The sequence below is a fragment of the Festucalex cinctus genome, chromosome 1 (assembly GCF_051991245.1).
Source record: "Festucalex cinctus isolate MCC-2025b chromosome 1, RoL_Fcin_1.0, whole genome shotgun sequence".
In the NCBI taxonomy this organism is placed as follows: domain Eukaryota; kingdom Metazoa; phylum Chordata; class Actinopteri; order Syngnathiformes; family Syngnathidae; genus Festucalex; species Festucalex cinctus.
In genome coordinates this window covers 59821348-59829020 of record NC_135411.1, presented here as the reverse complement: position 1 = coordinate 59829020, position 7673 = coordinate 59821348, and the positions used below count along the sequence as shown (strand labels likewise).

The 7673-nt window shown below is 39.5% G+C and overlaps 1 long non-coding RNA gene across 1 annotated transcript; it reads left to right on the top strand.

Annotated features, from left to right (window-relative positions):
* Window positions 1-5887: 5887 nt before the first annotated feature.
* LOC144003918 (uncharacterized) lies at window positions 5888-6895 on the top strand. Its single transcript, XR_013279132.1, has 2 exons — window positions 5888-6078; window positions 6151-6895. It is a non-coding gene; the product is annotated as an uncharacterized LOC144003918 (long non-coding RNA).
* Window positions 6896-7673: the final 778 nt, after the last annotated feature.

The following is a 7673-nucleotide window of genomic DNA, read 5'->3' as shown; positions in this document are numbered from 1 at the left end:
GTCAAATCTTGTTATTCTTTTTTTAGAACGCTAGTGAGTACCATTATAGATGACGGACTGAAAAGGGAAGATGACTCAAGCATGTTTTGATATAGTGTGTTAAACAGCCAAATGGAAACTAAACACTTCTTTACGGAAGAGGATTAGGGCCAAAGAAGAGGGGGAAAAAAGTTGGCAGGATTCTGACTTAAAAGAATTCTGACTTTGTGAGAATTCTGACTTTAATCTCAGAATTCTAACTTTCCAAAATTCATAGCTCTACATCACAAAGCCTGAATTCTCACTTTAAAGTCAGATTTATGCGATTAAAGTGAGACTTCTGAGATTGAAGTCAGAATTCTGACTTTAAAGTGAGATAAAGTCAGAATTCTCACTTTCATTCTGACTTTCTAACTTCCCACCACAATTCATAGTTCTACGTGAAAGTCAGAATTCTGAGAATAAAGTGACACTTCTGAGATTAAAGTCAGAATTCTGAGAAAGTGAGAATCCTAATTACCACCCCCCCCCCCCTTTTTTTTTTTTCCTCTCCCTCTCTTCATTGGCCCTCATCCTCTTCCGTACTACTTAATTTAGAGTTGTACAGCAAAATGTCCTCAACGTTTGGGTACCTTTTGGCCACTTAAATAGTGAAGTCTCACTCTGAAAATAAATTTAAGTTCACATAAATGTTTAGTGTCTTCTGTTTTCTGCTTGTGTTTACAGTCATCTGTGGCCATTAGGCAAAGGAGGTACAGCAAAGCCTTCTATGTCCCGGCTTTATGTTCTGCATTTATTAGCAGAAGTTGCACTGTCTAAATAGTGTGCTTTAATTGCGTACCACCAGCCTCTGTAATTGTGCTCTCGCAGTTGTTACAGTGCCCCCCCACAATAATATTCATCTCCTTTCCTCATAATGCACAAATACATATTTTAATTGGAAGGGAGATGTATACTTAAATTCTACCTACACCCACCATGCACTTAGACCGAATACACAACTGCGTGCAAGCCTGCCAAGTTGTTTTACAATATAACGACCTGCGATGGCAGTGTTTGCCCCTTCAGTGGTTTTTATGGCTGGAAATAAACTGGATGAGATAAATCCCAACCCAAACCCTATCAAACCATGGTTAAAAACTAGTTTCACAGGTGACTAGTTAGCAGATTGAATGAGGACTGGTTTTTCGATATATGGAAATGAGAGGGGCTCATCAGTGATTTGTAACTGGGATGATGGGAGAATGATGAAGCGTCAGTATGACAGTAACTGCACGTGGGTGGAGATGAGGTAAAATGGAACAAATGTAGCTACAAAAAAAATACACTTGTTTAAATGCACAAAATGTTCCCGAAGCAAAAATGGATGAGGTTTTACGGTATGGAGGACCAAAACTGCAAAAAATTCAAATTAAATAAGTGACTAAATAAATAAATAAATGACTAAAATTGAATATAAAAAAATATAATTCGAAAATTATATATAAAAAACAATTATAAATGGATATAAATCCGTTTTTATTTTCACTTTTTGTCATTTATTTATTTATTTAGACCAATGACAGGCAGTTTGCAACGTTGGAGTCCAACCCAAGACGCGCTTAGGACTGCTCCCTCATTGAATAACAGTTTGACTTGGCAGTACGGCCCCAAACAGCCAAAATTCAAAATAAATGAATGACCAAATAAAGAAATGACTAAATGTGAAAATAAATACGAATTTATTTCCATTTATATTAATTTTTTTAGATAGAATTTTCCATACATCCATCCATTTTCTTGACTGTTTATTCCTCACGGGGGTGCTGGAGCCTATCTCTGCTGGCTTTGGGCAGTAGTAGGGGAGCTGGCTTTGGGTAGATATAATTTTTGAATTATATTTTTTTAATATTCATTTTTAGTTTCACTTTTAGTCATTTAGTCATTTATTTCGAATTTTGGCAGTTTTTGTCCTCCATGTTAAGGTGGTTATAGTAAGAAAAACTTCAGGGTGTCCAAAGATTATGCCAAGTAATTCGTCAATCTGGGTCTCTAAATATTAAAATTTTTATAAGTACTGTACATATTAAGCACACAGGAGATTTTTGCACATAATGTGCTGTTTATTAACAGTGTACAAAATGTACAAAACATTCAGTTTATGAACAATAAACATCGGTGTTTAACATGACATAAATGAAATTTACACGCATACACTTGTTTAGTTTAATTAATTTAAGGAACAAGTCATATTTTGTCCACTTATTTAATTTTCCACACTTATTAATAAATCCATCACTTCTAGACTAAAAAACGTTAGGCCACAGGATTCACCAATTCCGGTCCTCGAGGTTTGATTTCGCCCACTAGCACACCTGATTTATATAATCAGATCATCAGCTTGCCTGATAATGATCCTGAGCTTTAGTATCAGGTGTGTTGGTAGGCGAAAACATCTAAAACCTGCAGCTCTCAGTCACTCCGGAATTCGAGGACCAGAATTGGTGAGCCCTGCGTTAGAGCGTACAGTATACTAAGTGTTAAGTATTCTTCAAACTGTTTTGTTTGTTTATTGAACATATAAACATAAACAAGTAGCAGAAAAAAAAAAGTCAGTTTACATGTTCAAAGGGAGTAGGAAGAAGTTGAAAACTTATATAGTTCTACCCCTTATTATTTGAATCTTTTGAATTATTTCATTATTGATACAATAGGTTAATACATTTCAATAAAAGAAAAATGTGTAATCCTGCTCGTGTATACAACTGCACTTTGACATGAACGTATTTGCCAATAGCGTATGTACATTAAATTAATAGGCATACACAATAATAATAATACATCCTCATACTCACATATACAATTTTCATTATACATATACTAGTACAGTACATCGAAACAAATACCTTACTGTAATTTTACTAGCTCATGTCTGTTTTGTGTACTGTATGATGTTTAAATATCTTATTTTGAAATAAATACTTTTAATTTGGAAGGCCGATCTGTACTTCTGTTTCCTCTTTCACGTCTCCGTTTGTCATTCAGCTCGTGTATTTATTTTTAGCTTGTGTAAAACAACGTCAATTTATTGATGTCCGTCCAAAACAATCTATCTGAACATAAAAGTTATTTTAAACAGTCACTCACGTCTCACGGGGAAACCAACATGACATTGCCAAAAACATGTCATCTTGATTGGACTTGGGAGATTCTTCTCCAGATTCCTAGTGAGGTGGATTACAACTTTTTGTGGTAAATAGCGTCAGCTACTGTGCAGGAGGGGCATAACAATTAGTAGGCTTCTGATTGAGAGAGAAAAAAAAAATGCTGGCAGACTGCATTAAAAGAAGACATGCTGCGCCAGTACCGTGTCAGTACCGATATGTCAATCATTTGACACCTAGGGGGTCCAATGTTATTTTGGTGGGGGAGGGCTGCGGTGCCACCCCGATCGTTTCCCCCCACACTATTGAGATTGTGTTTTCATTTTCTTGGCCTTATTGCAGCTGTAAATATCGAATTGTGTCTTTTTTCAGTCCTGGCCCTAAAGAGTTAATGCCAATTGTATTATTGGCTGGCATAAAAAGAAACCAAAACAAGAGTGTAAACCTACAATGATGGATACATTCGCTATTGTTTATTCCCACTGATGCTTTACTCCGAAGGAAGAACAAATGAGAACTCAATTTATCCTTGGTAATGACTCCCAACCGGCTGCTTCCTGTCCACCCTGAATATTCTCTGGGTGTCGTCTACTAATCAGCGCACCCGAGTCCTTAAACGCATGCGGTTCTGACAAACAACAAAGCTGGCATGAGCATAATTACATTTGTGGCGCCTGCGCATCCTCTTTCTCACTGGCAAGAGGCAGCCACAGCCTCGCCTCATTTGAGAGGTGCTGTTTTTCATCCCTTGTGATGACAGCCACTCTGTTGCCATTCCTGCCACGTGCTTGCCACTGCCGCCATCTCGCTACTCGAGACTGTTCTTTTCTTCCCCAAGCCGGGAGGGTGCGGATTTGTTGCACATTTTTTTTTCTTTTTCTTTTTTTTTTTTAGGATTTGATTAATTCAGTGACACAAAAGCAGACTGCTGTGCAAAGCGTTAGCAGCCATTGACTTCTGTTCAGTTTCAGTGCACTGCGTTCTTCGGGCAAACACTCAGAGGCTTTATTTAACACAGCCATCGCTGCTCTTGATGATGATGATCATGAGTGTGAGAGCCGGGATGGCGATAGGATAGCCCATACGATTAATGCAGACTGTGACTCAAGCGGCCCAAGGCAGCTGGCTGTTTATCCCTTGTCATGACACCTGACTGTGTAAATGGTGCCTGTCGGTTTGTTTTATTGTCTAGCATGGACGGCCTTGCCTTCTGGGCAGCCAAGACGGGGTCAGGAAACGACAGGGCAGCAAGAGCAATGGTACCCGCGACGGTCGCTCAACTTACTCCTGTGTTACTGCCGGCCATATTAGTTTATATTGCGTTGCTACCTCTTCTATGGGGCAACTGAGTCCCTTGGGGGAAACAAAATTGATTTGTGGGTTGCTTCATAGTACCAACAGGCCTTTTCCCTTCCTATTTTTGTGGTTCACTCTTGGTTATTTGTTCACTTGGCTCTGTATTGTTCAGTGTTGTGTTTTATTCTTGTTTGGCCTTTTACACTACAGTAATTGATAGATGCTATAAACTGTATTTAGTGATATTGGATTTGAGCTAGTTTGGCATTTTCATAGGTTACTATTACCAATTAATACAGTGCTACTTTGATCCAATTTATGAGTTTTTCCAAGTAAAGACCTTGTCACTTTTTCCATCCATCCATCCATCCATCCATCCATCCATCCATCCATCCATCCATCCATCCATCCATCCATCCATCCATCCATCCAGAGGCGCTACCACTAGGGATGTAACAAATACGGCAATATCGTGATATTGCGATATTAAAACTGCCACAATATTGTCCTTGTCATGTTATGATATTAAAAGCAGCACATCTGTTCAAAAAGTCAGGTTGATTTCCATTTGTGCAGTTCTAGCACCTTCTGGTGGCTAGTTCTTTAGTGCATTTAAATTTTGATAAGGGATGTTTTGACCCTATGTTTATTAAAAACCCGTAATGTGCTTGTGAATCGAGTCAATATGTGAGGAGGAACTCAATGTGTGTGCATTAGCAAGTTGCCTCAATTTTATATTAGTAGATAGTTATATGAATTGCTGTTATGTACAAAAGCACAATATTGTGTTTTTTTATATTTTATTTTAGTGTGAACTCATTTTTTTACAGTATTGCGACTTTTTAAAAAAAATATATATCACCAACTTCCCTACAATAATTATATCGTGAGCTTCATATCGTGATAATATTGTATCGTGAATTTTGGATATCATTACATCCCTAGCTACCACCTGATATTTCTTTCTTATTTTTTTTTTTTTTTTTTTTTTTACAGAATTGCCCTGTAATATTTTAAATGGGGGTGTCAAAATTAGTGTTAATTTAAAGTTCCTTTAACATCACTATTTTTTTTTTAACGTTTAATTGCCAGGACGGCTGAAGAGTTGGTAGGAAATGGGAGAGAGGGGAATGACCTGCAGAAAAGGACGCGAATCAAACCTGTGTTGTGTGCTGAAGGGTTGGATCCCAAAATGCAGACACAATAAGATTTTACCTATTTATTCACATCGAGAGACAGAAACCCAGAGACGCAGTACACAAGACAGTTAATACAATAATCCGGCAAACCACACACAATTCTCAGACTGCACCCACAGACAGTGAATCGTAAAGGACGAAAGAATGACATCACATAGGTCCCGACATCACCTAAAGGATTAAAGGTTGACACCACGAACATCACATTTTGTAAACAGACAGTTGTTACATCAGTACCGAAACAGACACATAACAGGTCATGAACTCTGGCGCGACTCTGGCGCATGCGACCCAGGCCATGACAACCGGGGTCGCCTGCTCCAAGGACGAGACTCTAGACATGATGCGGGTGCTCAACGCAGTGAGCTAGCCATCGTCCCTAATTCCAACAAATTAGGGAGACCTCGAGAGACCAGAGGAAAGACTAAAGAAAAGAAGGGAGAAAGGATAGATGATGCAGAGTGAGATCCACAAACACCAGCCTCCACCGATTCAGCGACCAGTGGAAGAAGCAAATTCTGTTTGAATTTCAGATGCTGGTGTGGCAGATCTGGCAAGCATGAGAACCTCCACCAAAGAGGGGAGCCGTCGACCTCGGCCAAACAGGGTAAGCCCCCCAGGCCACGGCAACGCCAGGGCACAACCCATCGCTCGTGGGGGCCACCGGTTGGAGAGCAAACCCAGGAGCTGTACATCTTTTTAATTTTAACGCAATTTTATAAATTATTATGAACTTACTGTATCAATGACTGAGATGCAGCCATATTTCCATCCATCCATCCATCCATCCATCCATCCATCCATCCATCCATCCATCCATCCATCCATCCATCCATCCAGTACGCACTCCCCTGAGGCCTTTTCCCGCTTTCATCAATGCGACCCCGCATCTCCTCAGCCTCACCAGAGCCAAAGGGTAAATGGAGCCATTAATTACCCACCCCAGAGCTCGTTACCCTGGCTCAGCCCTTTCAGCTTCCTGGCTCTTCACTGACTTCGCAGTTGTAATTCAGCCACGGGCCCGGAGGGTGAGGGTAATAACAGAGGGTACCCGTCCAAACGGATGATCGCCCACTGATAGATGATCCACTGGGCTGGACGTGACAGAAGTGATGTTAAGGGCGTCGAGAATGATCAGGAAATAAGTGACACATCGTTTTGGTGCGGGGATTGCGTGTGAGAAATATAATTTATGACTCCCTTTTACAGAACTGAGACAAATGCCAGACATGAGTAATGACCTCTTGGGAGTTCACTTGCTCCGAATGCAAACAAAAGCCCAGATTTTTTTTTTTAACTGCTGTGGAAATGACAAAACTGATGCCGTAATGAGAGTGAATTGCTAATGAACTAAATCATGGCAATGGCAGTTTAATTAAATCCCATGACTTTGCTAACTAATAACATTCCCCCATTAGAGACACCATGACTGATCAATATATTTTGCTGCTGCTGAATAGGGAAGATTTAGGTAAATTGCTGTTTGCTAATTACCCCCCTTTGTTTATCACAGTATAATTGTCTGCATCATAAAATTCTTGCTTGTTGCTTCAGTGTGTCCAGCAGACAAACACTGTTTATTATTCTGCACCTGATGTTTTCATTGCCCTGTGATAGAAAATTGCATGTTGGTGTCAAGCATTTTTTTTTTTTTTTACCTCGATCCTCAATTTATTCCTCTATTACCGTATTTTTCGGACTACAAGTCACAGTTTTTTTTTTAATTTGGCTGGTCCTGTGACTTACACTCAGGTGAGACTTGTTTACCGGTATATTAAAATTAGAGCTCAGATTCACACACAATATCCACGATCCCAAATCGTGTTGACGTTTCCATAATCAGAAGCACAAGTTTGGAATCCAATCAGAACTTGTTTGCTGCCGTCACAACGGGGTGCGATCAAGCACGTCGGCGCACATGCCTATTCTCTTTACCCTCTCCGTAACATGATCCACATTCATGGTTTCATTAAATAAAACTTACTTTTGAAATTTCCATAACATTGCTCCTAATATAAGCACGATCAAGTAAGTAAAAAAAAAAAAAAAAGTTTTG